The sequence below is a fragment of the Oryctolagus cuniculus genome, chromosome 11, assembly GCF_051225735.1.
Source record: "Oryctolagus cuniculus isolate XC-2025 breed Fujian yellow rabbit chromosome 11, ASM5122573v1, whole genome shotgun sequence".
In the NCBI taxonomy this organism is placed as follows: domain Eukaryota; kingdom Metazoa; phylum Chordata; class Mammalia; order Lagomorpha; family Leporidae; genus Oryctolagus; species Oryctolagus cuniculus.
This window is the reverse complement of record NC_142877.1, coordinates 60,426,256-60,449,107: the sequence shown is the minus strand read 5'-3', so window position 1 is coordinate 60,449,107 and position 22,852 is coordinate 60,426,256. Positions and strand designations below refer to the sequence as shown.

Here is a 22,852-nt window from a genome sequence, read left to right as displayed (position 1 = left end):
CGCGGGTGCCTGCCACCCACATGGGAGGCCTGGATGGACCCGGCCACCTGGCCTCTGCCTGGCCGGTCCCAGCTGTTGCAGACAGTGGGCCAGTGAATGGACACGCAGAAGTGCTCTCGCTTGCTCCATCACTCTACTTTTCAAATAAATAAATTTAAAGAAAAAAGGACAGAGAATGTGGTAAGCGCTACAGAAGACAAAAAAAGTAGGGGGTGGGGTGGAAGCGAAGTTTTTTTAATAGTTTGGAAGACTCAGGGAGTGTTGAACGAAGAGCTATTCTATGTGGGCCTTAAAAGGTGGACAGAGGATTGGTGACAGGACAGAGGGAGGGGTCTGGCTTGCAGAGAGCGAGGAGCTGTGAGAGCCAAACCGGGGTCTGGGAAGCTGGAGACCCCGAGTGCCAGGCTGGGGCGGCCGTGGGGCGCGCTGGGAAGGGAGGTGACAACGTGGGGGAGGGAGGGTGGCGACGGGCACCGCCCTCTCCGAGCCGGGGTCCGGCTCCACCCGGCAGCGTCTGGGCAGGGAAAGACTCCGGACGCAAGAGCTAGCAGACCCGAACCCACCGCCCCACCTCCCCGCACCCCCGGTACACCCGATTCTAACGCATGCGCACAGCCACAATCACGCCTCAGGCGCTGGCCGGTTTACAGTTGCCGTGGCAACCGACGGCCGCGCGCCTCGGAGGAGGCGAGGAAGGCGGGACCCCGGCCACCACCCAGACACCGCCCTCCCTCGGCCCCCGCCCCGCAGACGTAGCCCCCCAGCCGGCCCCAGGGCTGCCGCGGCTCGGCAGTGACCCGCTCTGTGCCGCCTGCCTTACCACAGCCCCCTGGCTTCCACTTTGCCGTAGCCGACGGCCGTCCTGAGGCGGTCATGGCGGTGGCGATGGCGCGTGTCCAGAGCACCGCGGCGAGGCTCGCCCCCGGCCGCGGCCACGCAGCAGCCTCTGATGGCGAGACAGAAACCTGGCCGGCCGCGCCCTCGTCCGGTGGCCCCTCCGCTTCTCTGCCAGCTGCGAGCTAGCGGCGGGTAACAGCCTCCACACACCATGCCTGCCTGCCACGCGGGCACGGACACCTGCCCGACGCCGCGCCGCTCCGCTGTGTCCTGCCTGCGCCTCCCACACCGCGCCGGGACCCTGCTTCTCCCGCCTGGCCGCCTGCCTTTCCGGATGGGGCATTCTCAGCCGCACGCCAACCCGTTCCGTCCTCCGTGTCCCCGTGCCTCAGCCTGCTCACCACTACCAAAAGGATTCCTGAAATAGACATCTGGGGCTGGTGTGTGGCCCAGCAGTTAAGACACCTGCTAGGAACCAGTCTGCGTCCAGCTCCGTGCTAATACAGACCCTGAGAAGCTGAGGTGGTGGATCAGACGGTGGGGTTCCTGCTCCGAGGAGCTCCCAGCCCCCACCCCTGTTTGCGTCCCAGGACCCTTGAGGGTGTTTGGGGAATGAGCCAGCAGGTGGGAGTGCACTCTCTGTCTGAAAAAAAAAAAAAAAAATTCAAATATAAATCTGATTCTGGAACCCTGCTATTTGAAACCCTTTTTTGTGCCCCCTCCAGTGCCCCCTCACATTCAAATTCCTTAGTTTTACAGTCTGGCCCCAATGACCTCCTCGGCTGCTCTCGCCATTCCCACCGCCCTCACGCCTTCACTCACTCAGCAGGGATCTGCTGAGGTACCTGCTGTGCCCCTGGCATCACAACCCACAGGCCTGGTCCTGCCTCGGAGCCTGCTTCCCGGGGAGGGCCCACTCTCACTCACCTGCCCACCTTCTCGCCAGGTGCGGGGGACCGGGCTTCTGTGCTCAGCGTGCCTGCCCGCCTACCACACCGCCTGGCGTCTACCTGTTTACTCGTCTGTCTTTCCCTCTTCCCCTTTTTAACTCCTCAAAGACAGGGACACCTCATTCACATGTGCAGCTTAGCACAGAGGCGCATAGCACACCAGTAACATTGTGCTGAATAATTTCCAAGATCTTTTCCAGCTCTCAAATGCCACAATCCAGGAACAAGAACAAGATTTTTTTTCTTTATTGAGGATGTCCTATGCCTACCTCATTAGAACTTCATATCTAAGGTTTCCTTAAATATCCTGGGGGCAGCAGACAGCACCTGCGACGTCAGAACCCCTCTGCTTTGTGGGAGTTAAGTAAACACGAACTGCTTTTTCCCTTCCTTTATGATCTGTATCTTTAATTTGTGCTGTACTCAAAGCAGGAAAAAGATTCCCAGAGTGTCAAACTACCTCTGGCCACAAAAGGGCAGCAGGGAGAGCCGGATTGTGTTAAAACCGTCCTGGCCACCAGATGGACCCCAAATACCAGTTTAAAGTAGGCCAGGTCTTAATTTGGATCAAGTTCGCTTGGCTATTCCTTTTCCTTTATTCCCTGTCCCTGAAAAGTGGAGTCTCCCCCATGCTGACCAACAGACACCTGCCAATTGTCTAGCGCTCCCCACATTTTGCTTCAGAAGAGGAAACACAGCAAGGAGGAGGAGCAACTCCAAAAACTTTTTAAAAATCAGTGAGAGAGACTCTCTTCAAGCCCAACCGAAAGGACCAGAAATTTGAATGTTGACTAACGGTCTAAGCGGTTCCACGGGGTTCTTGTTCATCTTTTTAGGTGTGTTGATGGTGTTTGTTTAAGAAGAGAAGAAATATACATAAAAGCGAAACAAGAGGCAGGCATTCAGCCTCGTGGTTCATACACCTGCCTCCCACGTCTGAGCGCCTGGGCTCGTTTCCCGGCTCGGATTCCCGACTCTCAGCACCCTGGGAGGCAGTGGTGATGGCTCAGGTACTTGGGTCCCTGCTACCCACGTTGGAGATCTGGACTGAGTTCATGGATCCCAGTGTTGGGGAGTGAACCAGCATGTGGGAGTTTCTCTCTCCCTCTCTCCCCCCTCTTCAAATAAATTAAATAAATAAACAGCAAAACAAAACGAAAGCCCTCCCAAAAAATCCAAGGGGACCATGAACCCCAACCATGACCAACCAGTTATGTTCCTGGAAGCCAGGCTCTATCATCATGGCTCAAACAATTGAAATCTTTGTGAACAGAAGCAGCTCCCTGTAGGAGACAGTCTGGGGCGCGGGGGAGGGAGGGGGCAGACGGCAAGCAAAGCCTGCAGACCTGCTGGGCCTTGAAGACCAGGGCATGGAGAAGGGGACTCTTCCTGATAGGCCGGGGAGCCCTCGGAGCACAAATCACTCACTTCAAGGCATCAATCTCCATGCCTAACACCCACAGCCAGGTCCTTCAGAACTAGGGGCGAAAGCTGTCCAGGGAGCCTGGGGCTATGTCACTGGGCGCCCTGAACAGAATGAAACCCACGCCCTGCTCCCCTGCCGCCTGTATTTGTGCTGGCTCTAAAGCTACAAGAAAGCTGGGCCTTTTTTAACCAGAGAAACAAACGTCATTTCCTGCCACCCAAGGACCCCCCCATGGGTCACCTCCAGCTGGAGCCAGTCCCCGGATCGCTCCCTGCACAGCGCGTGGCTTGCGTGTGCTCTCAGCAGGATGGCAGCTGTCAGTCTGTCCTGTGCGTGTCTGCTTGTCTGATCTGGAGAGAGAGCTAGAATTCCGCCACCTCCAGCTCAACCAGCACGGAGAAGAGGAAGGTGGCGATCAAAACGCCTCTGGAATATTTTGTATGAGTTCTCGAGTAAAACTTGGAAACCAGAAAAATTAAAAAATAAATTAAAAAACAAAAAAGACACCCACGCCCCAGATGAGAGTTCAACTCCTGACTCGAGCTTCCTGCTAACGGGCACCCTGGGAGACAATGGCAGCGCCTCAAGCATTTGAGTCTCTGCCACCCACACAGGCAATCCGGATTGAACGCCAGGCTGCTGGCTTCAACTTGGCCCAGACCTGGCTGCTGCGGCATTTGGAAAGTGAACCAACAGATGAACTGTCTCTCTTTAGCTTTCTTTCTGTGCGTCTCTTTTGGCTTCTCAAATTTAAAAGAAGTCTATGTATCAAAAAAAAAATGCAAAGATAACCAATAGACGGAAAAAGATATTGCAAAACATTTCACTGATAGCAAGCCACAGAGCACAACACGTAACAAAATCCTATCGTCAGTAAGAGCAAGTACTCCGACGGACAGAACCGGCGAGGGCAATGCCCACGAGAGGAAGCACATTTGGCCTAAAGGCACCGAAGAAGATGGCCGGCCTCATAGTGGTCAGAGGAAGCACTTCACGCCGGTGATATCGCAGACACAGCCAGAGCAGCCCAGCGTGCTGAGGCTGTGTGACGCCGCCCGCAGTGAGTGAGGCCGCCCGCAGTGAGAGTGCGCAGGGAACGGCTCTCACCGCATTGAAGTCTCACATCCTAGGGGCCGGCAAGTCTACTCCGAGACAAACACCCACACGTGGACACGAGTGTCGTCCCCAGCCACGGCGTTTGTGACAGCAAAACACCCGGAACAGCTCCAGTGCTCATTCACCAGCAGGAAATGGAGACCTAAGCTGGGGTCTGTTCCAATCGCTTGGTATTATCCAATAGTAAAAATGGAGGGCTGGCGCGGTGGCGGAGCGGGTAAAGCCACGGCCTGCAGTGCCGGCATCCCAAATGGGCGCCAATTTGAGTCCCGGCTGCTCCACGTCCAATCCAGCTCTCAGCTATGGCCTGGGAAAGCAGTAGAAGATGGCCCAAGACCTTGGGCCCCTACACCCGCGTGGCAGACACAGAGGAAGCTCCTGGCTCCTGGCTCCTGGCTTCAGATCGGCCCAGCTCTGGCCGTTGCAGCTGCTTAGTGAACCAGTGGATGGAAGATCTCTCTCTCTCTCTCTCTCTCTCTCTCTCTCTCTCTCTGCCTCTGCTTCTCTGTAACTCCGTCTTTCAAATAAATAAATCTTTTTAAAAAAATTAATCCGTTCAAAAACAGTATCAACATGGAGGAATCCCAGAAATACACTCTTGAGGAAATGATGCATGTTTCAGAAGAATGTATAAAGCCAAAGGCCATTGGTGTAAAACATAATAGCATTCAGGTCACTGCAGGGACATGACGGCGCCCGGATTTGGGCTGTGGCCGCCTCGGGGTGGAGGCGCGGTCAGGGCTGGCAGAGGGGCCTTTCCCGGGTGGACCTCGTGGCCGTTTTATGTGTGTACAGGACGCACGCGTCCCAGGCGGTGTCTCTTTTTCTTCACACTGTATTGTCTTTAATTAAGTACAAAGACTTTTCCAACATGTCGCCTAGAGGCCATTTCACCCCCTGCTCTGTGTGCAGCCAGTCTCTCTCTCTCTCTCTCTCTCTCTCTCTCTCTCTCTCCCCCAAGCAGTGCTGAGGTGCATTCCCTGTCTCCAGGAGAAATCCATGGTTTGTTGCCTTTGCCAATAACGAAAATGTTGGAGAGCCAAGTGGCAAAGCTGATGCATTGGCATCTTTTTTTTTTTTTTAAGATTGATTGATTGATTGATTTGGAAAGGAAGAGCTACAGAGAGAGAGAGAGAAACTGAGAGAGAGAAAGAGAGAGACCTTCCATCCACCGGTTCATCCCGCAAATGGCCAGAACAGCCAGGGCTGGGCCAGGCTGAAGATGGGAGCCTGGAACTCCATCTGGGCCTCCCCCATGGGTGCAGGGACCCAAGCACTTGGGCCATCTTCTGTTGCTCTTGCTGACACGTTAGCAGGGAGCCAGATTGGAAGTGGAGCAGCAGGACTTGAACTGGCACTCATGGGAGATGCTGGCATCGCAGGCAGCAGCCTAACCTGCTGCACCACAACACCCACGCCTGTTGGCATCCTGACATGAACAAGAGCCAGGATGTCTCTCTCTGTTGGTCATCATACCAGTTCTTCCCAGCTTGGCACCCGCCGTCACTACGCACAGGTTACCAGTGTCAAACTTGAAACCATAATCTTGCCAGTCTCCAAGCCCATCCGAATGGTGTCACGCACCCGGATGAGGGGATCAGGGCAGCGGGTGGTACCAGCATCCTGGGTCACCAGATGAGGGATTCCTTTCGTGCCCACAAAGGTCTCTCCCGCTTTGCGCATCTTGTCTGTGGCCGCTTCAGGTGCAATACAATGAACAGCAAAGCAATCCATGGCGGCGTAGATCAGACAGAAATCCCGTCCGGTCTCATCGGTGCTGACGACATCCACAAAGCCAGCAGGGAGGGTGTAGCAGCTTGGACTTTGCCATCAATCTTAAAGAACATGCACATTTATCTTCCTCTCGGGTCAGCACATCCTCCAGCCTGTTCCTTGGGAAAATGGCGAGAGGGAGCCATCCTCCCAGCTCGCGGGGACTGGCGGATGGCCGAGGAGCAGACACACCGGTCAAGGTACCCAGCATCCAGTGCTCCAGAGCTGCTCCTCGCTTCAGATGCTGCTTGGGCCCTGGAGCCACGGCCGCACTAGGAATGGAAGCAGCCTAAGCTGCCGAGCAGTGCGGCTTGGGGAGCTGTTTTTATCCTTCGGTCTTGCCGTGTGTCTCAGACGGCGCAGAGTAACATCTTTAAGAATGCACAGGGTATATCCTTTAACCGACTTCCACTCCTACGGCTCCATCTTACATATGCATCAGCACGCGTGACAGTGCCGCATCGCATCTCACCGACACAAAGGAGTCTGTAAAAAGCCAACGGAAAAACGCATATTATGGGAAAACTTTGCAAAGATTTCAGAATTTTCTACACCAAAATAAACTTATCTTTTATTTTTTTTTTACATGTATTTATTCTGGAGGAAGAGTGACACAGAGGGAGAGACAGACAGACGGAGAACTCACATGCACTGATTCACTCCCCCCAGATGCCTCTGACAGCCAGGTCTGGGCCCAAGGCCAGAGTCAGGAGCCCGGAACTCACTTGGTCTCCCACGTAGGCGGCAGGGGACTCAACTACTCAAGCCATCACATGGTCTGCATTGGCAGGAAGCTGGACTCGGGAGCCAGAGGCGGGACTTGAATCCGGGCACTCTGACGGGGGCCTGGGCCTCCAAACCAGCATCCCTTCCCTCTGCAGCTCCCCATCCATCCTGGCTGCTCCACCTCCCATCATGGGAAGCAGCAGATGATGGCTCAAGTACTTGAGTCTCTGCCACCTGTGTGGGAGACCCAGATGGAGTTCCTGGCTCCTGGCTTCAGCCTAACCCAGCCCCAGCTGTTGCAGCTATTTGGAGAGTGAACCAGCAAAAGGAAAAATCTCTCTCTCTCTTTCTCTTCTCTCTGCTCTCACTTTTCAAATAAACAAACCTTTTATTAAAAACACCAGTCCCTGAACTTATCTTTTAACTCCACTTTCCACAATCGTTTTTAAGTACTACCGTATTTGCTTTATTCAAATCATTGTTCTAAAAGCCAGAAACTGAAGTTCTTTCACCTAAAAATTTGGTTTTCAGCAAACTCTTTCAAAGACTGCACCTCTGGCCTCGGCCTCCGCACCTTGCCGGCCCTGCTCAGCTGATTTGCACTCCACAGGCTGAAAGCTGAGCAGAGCCGAGAGGTCGGCGCCATGGCCAGGGTCAACACTTGGCCCACACGGTGGCCACACCCAGGGGGCCGGGAAGCCTTAATCTGGGCTTGGACTGAGCTTTGTGTTCAAGAGGCTTGTGGCTGAAAAGGAAGAGAACCAAGCTGAGCGTGGAGACAGAGGCTGTGAGTGCCCGGTGACCCTGGTTCTGAGCCTGCGAGTGGGGACAGAGCTAAGCTACCGCCACCGCCACCCAGCACCTCCCCATCCACCGCCCCCAGAACCGTGTTGCCTGTGTTGACTTTATCTGGCCACTGGGTTAAAGTCCTTTTTAAAACTGAAGGCCTACAGATAGAAGTTCAGAAATTTTTGAACTAAGGAACCCTGAGAGGCCTGTGGTTCCTGCATAGACCAGTAAAACCATTTATTTAAAGAAAAAAAAAAAACCTTCCATTTCTTCAGCTGTGAGAACAGAAAAGATCTGATAACACCTGCCCTTAGGAACCTGGCAGAGCTGGGAGAAGCCTGTGAGGTAAGAGCCATCTGCAGCTAGGAGACCCTCCGGACACAAGTTTATTAGTTCCTTCCTTCCTGGTAGAGGGCATTCCAGTTCAAATAACCAGTCACACAAGCAAGACTGTGTGTCTTCCAGGGGGAAGAGAAAGCGGAGGTTAGGAAGAGGAGAAGGAAGAAAAACAACAGCTCGGCGACAGTTTTTGTAGAGATTTTATATTTGATTAATTTGAGTTAAAGAAAGAGAGAGAGAGATTGATCTTCCATTCGCTAGTTCACTCTCCAAATGGCTGCAATGGCAAGGGCTGAGCCAGGCCTAAGCTAGGAGCCAGGAGCTCCCCCCAGGGCTCTCATGTGGGTACAGGGGTCCAAGCACGTGGGCCATCTTCTGCTGCTTTCCCAGGCACATTAGCAGGGAGTTGCACAGAAAGTGGAGCAGCCAGGATTTGAACCAGCGCTCATATGGGAAGCCGGCATTGCAGGCAGTGGCTGAACCCGCTGAGCCACTATGCTGGCACCTCGGTTACTTTCTTTTTCTTAATTTTTAAAATAAATTTATTTAGATGCAGAGAGACAACAGAGAGTGCTCCCATCAGCCAGTTCACTCCCCAAATACCTGCAAGAGCCAGAGCAGGACCAGGGCAGGAGCCAGGTCCCTTCCTCCCAGGATGCCCATCAGCAGGAAGCTGGAATTGGGAGCTGGGCTGGAACTCAAACCCAGACGCTACCACGTGAGCCACAGGCTTCTTCACCACTGTCCCAGGTGCTGGCCCTTCAGTTACGACTGAAAGACAGAAACTTGGGCTAGTTTTTGGCACAGGGATAAAGATGATGCCTGGACCCCCTGCATCCCATGTCTCCCATGTCGGCTTGATGGGTTAGAGTCTCGGCTCCGCTTCCAATCCGGCTTCCCTCTGATGCCCACCCTGGGAGGCAGCGGGTGAGGGCTCAAGCACATGGGTCCCTCCCACCCCATGGGAGACCTGGATTGAGTTCTGGGCTCCTGGCTTCTGTCTGGTCCAGCCCTGGCTGTTGGGGGCATTTGGGGAGTGAACCAGCATGTAGAGGTTTTCTGTCTGTCTCTCTGTGTCTTTTAAATAAATAAACTTAAAGGGGTCGGCACTGTGGCACAGTGGGTTAAGGCCCCGGCCTGAAACGCCGGCATCCCATATGGGCTCCGGTTCGAGACCTGGCTGCTCCACTTCCTGTCCAGCTCTCTGCTATGGCCTGGGAAAGCAGTGGAATATGGCCCAAGTCTTTGGGCCCCTGCACCCGTGTGGGAGACCAGGAAGAAGCTCCTGGCTCCTGGCTTCGGATCAGCACAGCTCCGGCCATTGTGGCCATCTGGGGAGTGAACCATTGGATGGAAGATCTCTCTCTCTGCCTCTGCCCCTCCTCTCTGTGTAATTCTGACTTTCAAATAAATAAATAAAATCTTAAAAAAATAAATACATAAACCTAAAAAAAGTATAAAGACAAAAACTGTATTCAGGCACTGGGCACTGAAGGAAGGGAAGGGTGGGGTAGGAAGGGGGACGTGGAGAGGGAGGAGATGGTGTGAAGCACTTGCTGGGCACCCAGCAGCGTGCACTGAAAACTTCTCTGAACCCTCAGAGGATGTGACACCGGTGTTGTTACCCCCATTTTAGAGGTGAGAAAACTAAGATCCAGGGAGGATAAGCAACTTGGCTGGGCTCAGGCAGAGGCACCACTCAGCCAGGCTGGCCTGCCTCTGGGGAGCACGGGGCCTCTGCAGCCGGCTGGCCGCTCCTTCTCCCATGTGGTGGGGCGGGGGGGTGCCCCCTGGCTTCCTTCCCTCTCTCCCTGTCTGTCATCTCGTCCAGCGCCTCTCCTGGTCTCCAGAGCCCCAGGCCCCTCCCGGCAGAGAGTCCCTCCCACCCCACCCCACCCCCATCTTCACAAACAGCACCTCTGAAAGGAGCCCCTCCGGGTGGGAGTTTGCTGCCACTTGGGGCACCCACTTCCCATATCGGTGAGCTCAGGTTCGAGTCCCAGCCCCGCTCTCCATCCCAGCCGCCTGCTAATGCACACCCTGGGAGGCAGTAGGTAACGGCTCCAGGACGCTCAGATTGAGTTCCTGGCAAAGGAGCCCTTACTCCACGACCCCACACCCCCTGCACGTGGAGGACACCGCCTCCCCACGCCCCATCCACATCACCATAGGCGACTTCTCCCCTCAGTCATCTCCATTTACTCTTCCAAACCTCCCTCCTTGAGGTTTGTCTCTGCCTCTCTGCACGCCCCAGCACCGTGCCTTTGCCAGCCTGGTTCCTGGCGGAGCCTCCCACTGGTCTGGGGCTTCCAGGTGATCCCGCACACCACTGCCAGACTTGCTGTCCTTAACACCCCCCCCACACTGTCCCTGCTCACCAGCCCCCGCCCCGCCGCCGCCTTTGCTGGACAGCACTGCCGCCACTGGATCCATCCACACTCAGCCCTGCACCCCAGGCTGCCTGCGGCTGCCCTCCATAGCCTTCCCGTCTCATCTACCTCTCCCTCACCCCCCAATTCCTGATCAGCGCAAGCACTACTGCTGCCCCCCCCCCCCCGCCTCCTCTTCCCAAAGCCTACTAGGCTCATCACCCGTACTGTTCACAAGGCAAGTAACTGTGCCTGGCCTTGTCGCTCAGCCTGGACAGGCGCTAAAACTGAAGGTGCTGATTAATCTCCATAGCACATGTCTCTGACTGCAGCTCATCACCCCAGTGCAGCCCACCAAGACCAAGAGTAGCAGGTCATGGGGCCAGCACTGTGGCGTAGTGGGCTAAGCCTCTGCCTGTGGCGCCAGAATCCCAGATGGGCACTGGTTCATGTCCCAGCTGCTCCTCTTAAGATCCAGCTCTCTGCTCTGGCCTGGGAAAGCAGTAGAAGATGGCCCAAGACCTCGGGCCCCTGCACCCACGTGGGAGACCCAGAAGAAGCTCCTGGCTCCTGGCTTCGGATTGGCGCATCTTCGGATTGGCCATCTCCAGCCCCTGTGGCCATTTGGGGAGTGAACTAGCCAATGGAAGATCTCTCTCCTCTCTCCCACACTCCCTCCCTCTCTAACTCTGCCTTTTGAATAAAATAAATAAATATTAAAAAATAAAATAAAAGAGTAAGCATGGGCCTTAGAAACCCGGTTTGGGCCACCACAGACCGCGGCACCAGCCAGTTTGGCCCAAGCCTCCACGGGCCTAGGAGCCGGCAACTCTCAGGGAACACAGTGTCCAGTGAGATCGCTGACCCCAAGCCGCCCTGCCGGCTGCTGTGAACACAGCGTTCCTTCCCCTGCACTGGTCCCGAGCTAAAAGGAAACTCCCAGGTATGGGGGCTGCAGGGACCCCCCCCCAACACCCTCCAGCCCAGATCGGGGGCGTCCGGAGCCCCCAGGGGAAGCCCGGCCCTTGGGAGAGAAAGGAGACGCTGCACCTTTAAGTCTGCAGCGGGTTGAGAAAAACAAGCTGTGATTTATATAAGCGGGAAAATCATGTGATTTGCAGGAACGCTCCCTCCTCCCCGGCCCCCTCCCCGTCGCCTCCCGGCCCTTCCCAGCGGCCCGGCGCGGCGGGCGGGGCTGGCGCGGGCAGCTCCCCGGGGCCCTGTGCGGGGGCGCGTTCCCGCCGCTCCTGCCCGGGCCCCGCACGCCGTGGCGGAGGTGCCCGCAACGCCCCGCGGCCGCCGAGGGCGCACAAAGCCCGGTCGCCGCTTCCCCGGCGGCGGCGGGCAGAAACCCGGGAGGCTTTTCCCGCCTGTTCCTAGGGAAAAAGGAAGAGCCGGGAACCCCCACACTGGCGTCTGTGTCCCAGAACAGCCGGCAGAGAGAGAGAGCAATTTAAGAAACCATTTGGTTGGAAAGGGCATGGTGGAAGTCAGCCATTTGTGGCCCCGAGAACCTGGCTCGCGGTCTCTGTGGGGACAGAGCCAAGGGTCGAAATGTGTGAGTGGGAGGCCTAGGAACCAGCATGATTTTTTTTTAAAGTTTTTATTTACTTATAGGCAGAGAGACAGAGATCTCCCATCTGCTTTTTCACTCCCAAATCCTCACAACAGCTGGGGCTGAGCCAGGCTGAAGCCAGGCGCCAGGAACCCAAGCTGGGTCTCCCACATGGGCGGCAGGGTCCCAAGTACTTGAGCCATCACCTGCTGCCTCCCGGGTGTGCAATTCCAGGGAGCAGGATCCTAAGCAGAGGAGCCAGGGTTTGAACCAGGCACTCTGACATAGGATGCGGGTTGCCCAAGCCGTACCCTAACCCCTGGGCCAGACTCACCCCCCGCCCAGCCTGGATCTTTTAAGGGTTAGAGAGGGGGAGTGTAGCTGCAAGCGGCCCACGCCCTGTGAGTTAACTCTGACAGCTTCAGAAGGAGAGGGAAATACTTATATCCCCCCTGAGAAACCGAAGAGTTCATCTCAGCCGTCCCCCTGTGGCTGGAGGAATACTGGAGCACTTCCAGGGTTAACAGTCACGTCCAAACCAAGCCCAGAAGGAAAGGGCCTTTCTCAAGGAAAAAGAGCTGAAAGGAGAAGCCAGAGTCCCTTCGAGCCCCCGTCCCTCCCATAAATCCCAAGGATGGCTCTGAAATCGTCCAATGGAGGAAACACATGGCTTCTCAAATTAGCCAGATCCAGGGGTCCCAGCTCCGCAGAGACCACGTCTAAACTCCCGTTTATTTCCCTCCTCCTCCAGTCATCTGTCGGGGATGAGGCCTAAGCCTGGTGCCATCACAGGCAGGAAAAACACGATGCAGTTAGCCAAGTTGCTAATGCATCATTTCGCCATGACCTCGGCCCGCAGCCGCGGTCCCAGCCCCCCTCTCGTTCCAGCTGGGCCCTGCAAGGTCAGCCGGGCCTCCTTACATCCCGCCTCCTGCAGTGCTGCAAGGGGCTTTCTGCAGAGCTCACTTCGGGAACAGCCCCTCACTGCCCTCCACCGTCCCTGAAAACGTCACCATGGGATCCAGGAAGATGCACTCTGTGCTTCCTGTCGGTTACCTGGTGATTTCGTTATGTAGCTGTGAGCCTTGGCTGCCAGCTACGCACTAGGGCTACAGTGTGAATAAGACAGCCCCCGCACTTCCCCGGGCCCTGACGTCCTGCTGGCCTCTGTGTCTGCCAGAGCACGAGGCTGCAAAAGACTTCGTTCCATCAGCACATATGTCCCCTCCCAGTCTGTTTCCCCAGCCGTGTAGCCCCCAAACCCAGCTCCGTGTGCCCCGTGTCCTGCAGAAGGCACCGGCTCTCTGGTGATTGGGTGGTGGGCGTCAGAAGTAACTTCCAGGCCTGTCCAGGACATGAGATCAATGTTGGCAGCCTCCTGGGCCCCTCCCTCTGAGGCTATGGCCACCAACATTTATAACTGAGTTCAGGCCCCGCGCGGCACCCTGGGCAACCTGCTTTCTCTTTGTTCCCTTTCTGATATGCCGGCCACCCCAGCCAGGTCTCGGCTGCCCTATGCTTCCGGGCTCAGGGGCCTGCCTGGCTGAATCCAGACTTAGGCCTTCCCAAGCAACTCAACTGCTTCTAGACGGGATCCTGGGCCCCTGAGCCCAGCACAGAGGCCTGCCTGGGGCGTCTTGGTGTCTCCTGTAGCCGGGGGCTCACGCATCCTCGCGGCTTCCCGTCTGTAGATGTGCACCCTCCTCCACGATACCAGCCCCGGCCTCTCTCCCAGTGTTTTCCTGATCACTCCTATTTCTGGCTTCCCCCGGCCACTCACAAGCAACGTGCTAAGGCAGCGCTGGCAGCAAGCCTGCGGGGAAGGAACATGTGAAATGAACAAACAAATTATGGCCCCAGACCGAAAACAGCCTGCAAGCCACAAACTCTGTTACCTTCAGAGAAAGCCAGCACTGGATCTCTGAGGCCTTTTTTTTTCCCCAAAGCATACCCAGGAGCGCCATGGGTGAACGAGCAACATCAGCTCGTCGCCGACGCTGTGCCTTTTCAGGAAATGGGGGCCTCAGAAGAACACACGCACCTCTGCCCTGCCAAATCGCACTCTGTTTCAAATTAGCCTTCCAGTAAAGTGAGTGGCTATGCTCACTGGCGCGAGAGGCCCGCCCAGCACCCTGGCGCCCACAGGCCGAGGGCCCCACGCTCTCATAACTGAGAACGCGTGCATGTGTGCGCGTGCACGCACTCCAGCGTCTGCAGCCGAGGCTCCGACCCGGGCCCTGATGACGGTGTGTTCAGGCCTTTCCCTGAACGGGCCTCTGGTCTTTCCCGAGCTACCCAAATACAAGGGAGCACTCAGCTCCTCCGGAGCAGAGGGGCCCGTGACGGGGAGAGCTGGCCCGGGCCCCAGCGCAGGCTCGCCTCTGACACCGCGGGGACATTCTTCCCTACCAGCCAGCAGGGAGCTTGTGGAACTTCTACACAGCTCATCCTCCGGGCCAGCCCAGGCCTCTCGGCATCCTGCACCCCGGTTTACAAGCTTTTAGCGGCAACTAACACGTTTGGCAAATCTCCTTGAGTGTGAGCCGCGCCAGGCCCCCCCCCCTTTTTTTTTTCCACCCTGGGACCTCATTAACAAAGGGATGTTGGGCTGGACAAAAATGGGATCCAGCCAGGCAGGCCCAGAGCCTTGGGTCCACGGGCCAAGGCTGGCGCGCACCGGCGGGAAGTGTCCTCAGCCGGCCTCGCCGCGGTCTCCCCCACCAAGCAGACGGGTCCAGAGATCTCGGACGCATCAGTGATTCCAGGCAGGGCTCCATCCCCCAGCCTGTGCTCAGCCAGGACCTGGCCAGGGGATTACCCCGCACTCACAGCAACACCACGCTCCACTCCTTTTCCACACCAGCCTCCTCTGGGGTCACCGGGTGGGAACAGTCCGACTGTCCTTGGGGTTCCTGCTGTGTCTAGGAGCCACCCCTCCGCCTCCTTAGCATATGTTTCCATCAGAGTGGGTCACAGCCTCACATTCCTGCTTTCAGATTTTGAAAACAATGTTGAGTTTGTGTTTTTTAAGTTTTTTGTTTGTTTGTTTGTTTTTGTTTTTGTTTGTTTTTGTTTTCTGAAAGGCAGAATTACAGAGAGAGGGAGACAGGTCTTCCATCTGCTGGTTCACTTCCCCCAAATGGCCCTAACAGCCAGGGCTGGGCTAGATCAAAGCAAGGAACTCCATCCAGGTCTCCCACATGGGTGACAGTGACTCAAGAGCTTGGGCCATCTTCCACTGCTTTCCCAGGCACATTAGCAGGGAGCTGGATCAGAAGCAGGGCACCCATATGGAAAGCCGGCATCACAGGCAGTGGCTTAACCTGCTACACCACAGCGCCTGCCCCAACAATGTTGCTTTGAAAATTCAAGACAGGTTCTACCCTTGGATTTGTTCTAGCCCCATCTCTGTCCCTCTGCAAAAAGAGTTCTTTCCCACTATGTGGGAGTCTGGCAGGCAGCGAGCCGGGCGGAGGGCACCTCCTGCTGACCCAGGCTGTCCCTGACACAGATTCTGCTGGAAAAGAGAAGCTCCACACACTCCGAGCTGCCAGAGTGTGTGCTGTGCAAGGTTCCAGCCACGAGCAGGCCCCGTGCCCCCACCTCCGGGGACTCACCATTGTGTCCCCCTAAAACCCTTCCCGCAACCCCGCTCTGCCTGTGAGCCCGGGATCCTCAAGGCTGTGCCTCCTCTGGAGACCTGCGGCTTGGGTTGCCTGCTTTCCACCCCTCGGCCTCCATCTGCACCCCAAATCCCACAGCTGCTGGCCACCCCCCGACTGACACAGCCGCAGACTCTTGCTCGAGTTTGGGGGGTCACAGAGGGGAATCGAGCAAGCAAATGAGAATCTTGTAGACGTCCGATCAGCCATTCCCTACCTCCGAAAACCTCTCACTGTCGTCCAAGGCCCCCTTAGGCTTCCCTTTTCTTCTCCAGCCCTTGTACCCAAACTCCACTAGGCGCCTGTGGAGTTCTCTTGCAGAACAAATTACCTCGCTTATGGAACACCCAGAGGGTCTCTGCGTTGTCTCCAGGAGCTTCCCCCTTCCTGGTTCATGGCAGCACAACCCTCAGATGAGTGGCGTCCACCCCAGGAGAGATGCTGGACCCTCCCCCTGGAATGAGAAGCCACAACATTTTGATTTCTGTGTAACATTGTCTTTTTTTTTTAATTTTTTTTTTGACAGGCAGAGTGGACAGTGAGAGAGAGAGACAGAGAGAAAGGTCTTCCTTTGCCGTTGGTTCACCCTCCAATGGCCGCTGCAGCTGGCGCGCTGCGGCCAGCGCACTGTGCTGATCTGAAGACAGGAGCCAGGTACTTCTCCTGGTCTCCCATGGGGTGCAGGGCCCAAGCACTTGGGCCATCCTCCACTGCACTCCCTGGCCACAGCAGAGAGCTGGCCTGGAAGAGGGGTAACCAGGAGAGAATCCGGCGCCCCCACCGGGACTAGAACCCGGTGTGCCAGCGTCGCAAGGTGGAGGATTAGCCTAGTGAGCCGCGGCGCCGGCCAACATTGTGTTCTAATCCACCCCCCAAATCACCACCACCCCCTTACAGCTGGAACCCTGGCAGCGAAGAAATCCACCCCACATTGCTCCTGAATTCGTTCGTTCGTTTTTTGTTTTTTGTTTTTGTTGTTGTTGTTGTTGTTGTTGTTGTTGTTTTTTATTTGAAAGTCAGAGTTACACAGAGAGAGGAGAGGCAGAGAGAGAGAGGTCTTCCATCCACTGGTTCACTCCCCAATTGACCACAATGGCCGGAGCTGCGCCAATCCGAAGCCAGGAGCCAGGAGCTTCTTCCGGGTCTCCCACGTGGGTGCAGGGGCCCAAGGACTTGGGCCATCTTCCACTGCTTTCCCAGGCCACAACACAGAGTTGGATGGGAAGTGGAACAGCCGGGACGCAAATCGGCACCCATATGGGATATCGGCACTGCAGGCGGTGGTTTTACCCGCTGCACCATAGTGCCGGCCCCTCCTGTGTTCTTTCTTTTTTCCCCCACTCCTCTTTGCACGTGGAGCACTGCCAGCTGTGGCTGAGAATGGTGAGCCAATGAAATACAAGTCAGCACAGGACAGGCACACAAGGACAGGCGGGGGCACTGCACGGTTCCCCTTGCAGGAGGTCCCTAGAGCAACAGGATTCCTAGAGACAGGATGTACAAGAGTAGGTGCCAGGAACTGTGCAGAGGAGAGAAGGAAGAGGAGTGAGCTACTCTGTCATGGATGTGGAGTTGAGTTTGGGAAGATGAGAAAGCAGGGGTGGGGGGTGCAGGCTGCACAGCAGTGCAAATGAATAGCCCAGAGCTGCAGGCTTCAAAGTGGGCACCCCGCGGCTCACTAGGCTAATCCTCCGCCTAGCGGTGCTGCCGGCACACCGGGTTCTAGTCCCGGTTGGGGCGCCGGATTCTGTCCCGGTTGCCCCTCTTCCAGGCCAGCTCTGTGCTGTGGCCAGGGAGTGCAGTGGAGGATGGCCCAAGTGCTTGGGCCCTGCACCCTATGGGAGACCAGGAAAAGCACCTGACTCCTGGCTCCTGCCACCGGATCAGCGCGGTGCGCCGGCCGCAGCGGCCATTGGAGGGTGAACCAACGGCAAAGGAAGACCTTTCTCTCTGTCTCTCTCTCTCACTGTCCACTCTGCCTGTCAAAAAATAAAAATAAAAATAAATAAATAAATAAATAAATAAGTGGGCACCGTGGTACATTTTATATTTTGGATTCAGGAGTCTTGGGGCAGGCATTAGTGCTTAAAAAGACACCCACATCCCAGATCAGGGCACCTGTGAGTTTGAGTCCCTGCTCCAGCCTCCTGCTAATGCAGACTCTGGGAGGCAGCAATGATGACTCAAGTGCTCGGGTCCCTGCCAAGCATGTGGGAGCCCCAGGTTGAGTTTCTGGTTTCCAGCTGTGGCCTCTGCTCAGCCCTGCGTGTTGTGGGCATTTGGGAAGTGAACAGGGAGATAAGAACGCTCTCTCCCCATCTCTCTAATCATTAAAATTACTAAGTAAAAGTTTAAGCCAGCAGCACCCACTCCCACCTCAAGAGGGAATTTCAACAAACGGGGCTTTCCCTTTCCCCTCGGCAACCGTGGTGCACAGCACACCTGTGAACACCTGTGCACTGAGTCCCCGAGCTGAGATCAGCCTTACGCGTTCTCAGACGTGGGGTTATCTTTGTGCTGACCCCCCTCCTAGTATCACAGCCCTTTGCTCTCCTTTCAAACTGCCAGAAAGCAGAAGAACCAGAGAGCAGTTTCCGCTGGAACAGTCAGTCGCCTGCAGACCTCCCTTCTAAACCTCCATTAGCCACGAACCAGCTGTGCAGCCTTGGGCAAGAGGTTCAGGCTGACTCAATCTCCTTATAAAGAAAACGGGAAGATAAGAGCCAGTCCCCCAGCGAGATCACAGAGGTGCATACATCGGGGGAGTGTGTGCAAGCTGGTCTTGTTATCTCGGGTTGCACGTTGTCACACGTAAGCAAGTAAGGCCAGCAAAGAGCTCAGTAAGCCCAACCTAGAAATCATAGCTGGCTCGTGGGCCGGCATCCCTGACCCAGCCTGTTCAAAGGTGGGATGAAGCAAGGCCCTTTGCAGTCTGACCTCTACCAGGAAACCCCATTTGCTCTACGCCCTTATTCCAGCTTCCTATCCGGCTTCATGCCAAGGTTGCTTCCCTGGCATTGCCTCCTTGCTGTGCGGAGTCGGGGTTCCAAGCAGGAGCAGTACTTTGGGAGAAGGGGGGAGGAAGGAAGAAGAGCAGAGACGAGCTGTGTCCAATGAGCCCGGGGTTCAAAACCGGCACCTCGGCGATCATTCAGCGCTCTCGAAGATGCTGACCCTCCGCTGGCAAGGGGAAAGGCGCCAGCGCTGGTAGGGTGGCTATGAGGCCACACAAGGTTAAAAGCGTGGCTCTGGCTGCCGGTGTTGGCCGCCCCTCAGTCTGGCCTCCCGCTGGCTTCGCTGGCCTGGCTCTGCTTCCACGGGAGGTTGGCAGTAACACTTCTCTCCAGAAAGTGTCCTTCCGCCAGGCTAAGGAGGAAGCTCAGGTCCCCCGGTCCAGGTAAGCCCCACCCCCTTCCTCCCTGTGTCGCCACAACGCTCTGCCTTCCTCTCCCCTGGTCAGCGGCCCCTCCCTCCCTTGTCGGAACCCCCTAGAAGGCGGGGTCCCAGGACTCCAGGTCCCTGGCCAGGCCGCCCTCACGACCATCCTCTGCAACCTCTCAGCGCCCCAGCCGAGCCTACATGCAAGTCATCCGGTTAGGGCTTCGTTCTGATTTCACCAATAATTACGTGATGCTTGTCCACACCCAGTCCCCTTCCCACTCACACAGCCAGTGCCAAGAAGAGGAAATGGAAGGAGATCCAAAGGAACCCCAGGCGGGGGGGAGTAGGGGAGCCTGGGGACACAACCCAGGCACACGTATAGCTCCTGGCTGCAACCTGGCCCAGCGTGGCCACTGCCGAGTCTGGGACGCGCAGGAGCCAGTTTCCCCCTCAAAGCCCAGGAAGGAGTGCAGGGAGATTTCCTGAACCGCTGGCCTCTCTCCTCTGGGCCTCAGCGCTCCGGGTGGCCTGTCCCTGCTGCGGGCCTGTCCCACAGCCAGGGGAGCATCTGCCAATCCTCACAGCCCAGGTTCAAGGACACGGTGGGAGGTGGGTGTTGAAGGACTCTGAGAATGTCGCAAGTTCCAGGATGTTCTTCCCCATTCTGTGGGATTTCACTTTTCTTTTCAGTACGCAGGCAGGGCAGACCAAGGGGAATTGGACCCCATGGGCACCTGATTATTGCAAACCGGGCCTCCTCTCACAGCCAACTGCACCACACCTTCATCAGGAGCTCGAGGGGCACCAGGGTGGGAGGGCAGGGGGAGCTGAGGTTGGCTGAGAACCCCCCATTCCCGAAGGAGCCAGAGTGGCTCCCTACGAGAAACCGAGGCGAGTCCACGAGCGGATACTCACACAGCCTGGGTTCTAGCAGCCGCCATGCGCACCCCCCGAAGCCCTCTTGGTTCTTCAGGCGGGGGTCCTGCCAGCTGCTGGGCCCTCACCCACGGGGGCCTTCGCACGGGGTGGGGGCGCCTCCACCCTCGCCCTCACCAGCCCATCGCACGCGCGCGCCTGCCGCCGCCACCGCGGGAGCAGCTCCCTGGCGCGGGGACTGTGGCATGCGTCTCCCAACGACGTGCCGGAACAAAGGCTGCGCATGACTCAGTGCGCTGGGGCGCTCATCAGGGCTCGGGCAGCCGTAATTATAGGGAGCGGCAAAGCCACTCGCGCTAGCCACACCTGGCCGTACAGTAAACAGCACTTCTTCCTGTCGGGCTGGGGAGGGGAGCCGAGAGACAGGGAGGCGACACGCCACAATTTGAATCATTTGAGAGAAGCTATAAATATAATAATGAGTCATTTGTAAAATATAATTTCATCCAAAAGCCTGGAGGAAAAAAAATATAGGAAAGAAGTTCTTATGCTATTTCAGGCTGAATCGTTCGAGAATGTTCTGCCAGAACCTGGGGAGGGGACCCAGCTGCCCACCAAGAGCCGGACTGGGCTTCACATCCGGGCCTTCAGGGGCTCCCCCATCCCTGCCCTGCCCCCACCTCCCCGGGCCCCTGGTCCTGCCTCTCAGAGCGCATTCCTTGCAGAGCCGATAAGAATTAGACCCGCCAGCCCAGGCCGCATGGCCTGAGAACAGCTTGGGACAGGCAGGCTGTTGTCTTTGGCAGTGGCTTCCCCGGCCTCGGGGCCTTCACAGCCTCTCGTGCAGGGTGGGGGGTAGGAGCTGGGGGGTGGGGGCGTCCCCGTGCAGCTCCAGGGTCTCCTCCAGAGCACTGAGCGGCCTCAGTTCTCGCCCTGGGCGTCTGCTGCTGCTCTGGGAGGAGAAAGAGGAGCCTTTATAACACCCCATCCAGGGGAGGGAATGAGGTCAGCGGCCTGGGCCCAGGGCGCCACTGCCTTCCTGGGTGGCTGTGAAGAGCAGGGGCTCCAGAGCTGGACTCTTCTGAGACCGGATTCCTGCTGGGCCACTTGGTGGCTGTGTGATCTTAAGAATGTGACTTAACATCTCTGAACTTGGCTAGCTCACCTATTGGATGGGTTTAAGAGCAGGACCTTTTGCAAAGGGCTGTTTGGGGAGATGAAATGAGTTAGCAAGGAGAGCACTTAGAATAGGGTCCGGATGGGGCCGGCACTGTGGCATAACAGGTAAGGCCGCTGCCTTCAGTGCCAGCATCCCATATGGGCACCAGTTCGAGTTCCTGCTGTTCTACTTCCAACCCAGCTCTCTGCTATGACCTGGGAAAGCAGTGGAGGATGGCCCAAGTCTTTGGGCCCCTGCACTGGCGTGGGAGACCTGGAAGAAGCTCCTGGCTCCTAGCTTCAGATTGGTGCAGCTCCAGCCATTGTGGTCAATTGGGGAGTGAACTAGTGGATGGAAGACCTTTCTCTCTCTCTCTCTCTCTCTCTCTCTCTCTCTCTCTTTCTGTGTAACTCTTTCAAGTAAATAAATAAATATTTTTTAAAAAATAGAGCCTGGAATCATGGTGTTAACTAGTGAGACTATTGTTATTTCTCCCTGACTCTGGCACCACAGGACACCAGGGACAGAGGCACCACGGTGTGCCCTTGACCTGGATGACCATGGATAAACCGGGGGTCAGGTCCCCTGGCCGAGCCACTCCTTCGTCTCCATGGCCGGAGCATCCCCTTTAGCCTCTACAGCCCTGCTTGTCTCTGACCTGAGCTGCGGGTAAGGAGGGGGCAGACGTGGCATTTTCCGTTCTGTTTAGGGGCCCGGGTCAGTTGGTGACTCAGGCAACTGAGCAACCCCAAGATTACCTTCAGCGCCTCCTTGTGTTCTTTCTCTCTTCTCCTCTGCTTTCCTCTCCTTCGTGAAGCCTCTCCCCCTTCTTGGTCTTCTAACCCAGGGCAGAGCTGGGAAGGTGGGACGAGACCCCAGATTCTCCATGCCTCCGTCCCACCCAAGCCGCTGGGTCCTTTCCACCGCCCCCCCCAACTCCCCGTTTCTGACGGCCTTGAAAACCTTCCACAAGGCTTCTGCTGTCCACGCCCCATGTGGCCCCTGCACCCAGGAAGGCCAGCCGAGGTTGACGGCAACAGGCTCCGTATGTCAGTATCTGCATTTTCCTGTCCAGAAACCAGAGCTGCACAGCCAGCCCCAGCCGCGGGGGGAGTAAGAGGTGGGCTGAGCAGCAGGAATGCGCCCCTGACACTAGGGCCCCTCGCCCTGGGGGGTGGGTCTTGCCCGCTCTTGGCCTCGGTAGCACTTTTCCCTCCAATAATTCTTTAATATTATAAGATATGTGTCAGTGCCCACAGGACCGTGAATGTCTTATCATTGTTTTTCTGCTTGGAGAATATTTGATCCAGGAATCTACGTAAGATCTGTACGCTGTGGCCAACTGATGTCTATCTGGAGTCTCTGGTAGCTTGTAGCTCCTCCCCCATCTCTTTCTCTCCTTGCACTTTTTTGGTTTTTTGGAGGGAGAAAACCATCTAGATATTTATTCTACACAATCGCCAAGTCCAGATTTTTTTTATTAACATGTAGCAGTGCTGTTTAGTATGTTTCCTGTCCTTTGCACAGCCTGTAGCTCGATCTAGAGGCCAAATCCAATTTTGGTTACTATCGAGAATTCTTTTTGTTCTCACTTTTCGAAAATACTGCTTCACACAGGTGGTAAAGGGCGCCTCCGTCAGAGTGTACAATAGCTGCTTGTCTCTCTTTCGTGATATTATCAGCCATTTAAAATAAAATCTTTTAAAGGCACCATGAGAGGCGACTATTTATTTATTTTAGAGAGAGAAAGAGATCATTTATCTGCTGGTTCACAGCAGCCAGGGCTGAGCCAGGCCAAATCCAAGAAATTGGAGCTCCCTTGGGGTCCCCTTCATGAGTGTCAGGGGCCCAAGCCCTTGAGCCATCATCTGTTGCCTTCCCAGGGTACATTAGC

At 56.3% G+C, this 22,852-nt stretch overlaps 1 long non-coding RNA gene and 1 pseudogene across 1 annotated transcript; both read right to left on the bottom strand.

Annotated features, from left to right (window-relative positions):
• Positions 1-5,573: 5,573 nt before the first annotated feature.
• On the bottom strand, positions 5,574-6,448 carry LOC149123497 (small ribosomal subunit protein eS4-like; annotated as a pseudogene).
• Positions 6,449-6,451: 3 nt separating this feature from the next.
• On the bottom strand, positions 6,452-20,082 carry LOC138844373 (uncharacterized). Its single transcript, XR_016216833.1, has 3 exons — positions 19,839-20,082; positions 15,874-15,996; positions 6,452-6,588 (listed from the first exon to the last, which is right to left on the bottom strand). It is a non-coding gene; the product is annotated as an uncharacterized LOC138844373 (long non-coding RNA).
• Positions 20,083-22,852: the final 2,770 nt, after the last annotated feature.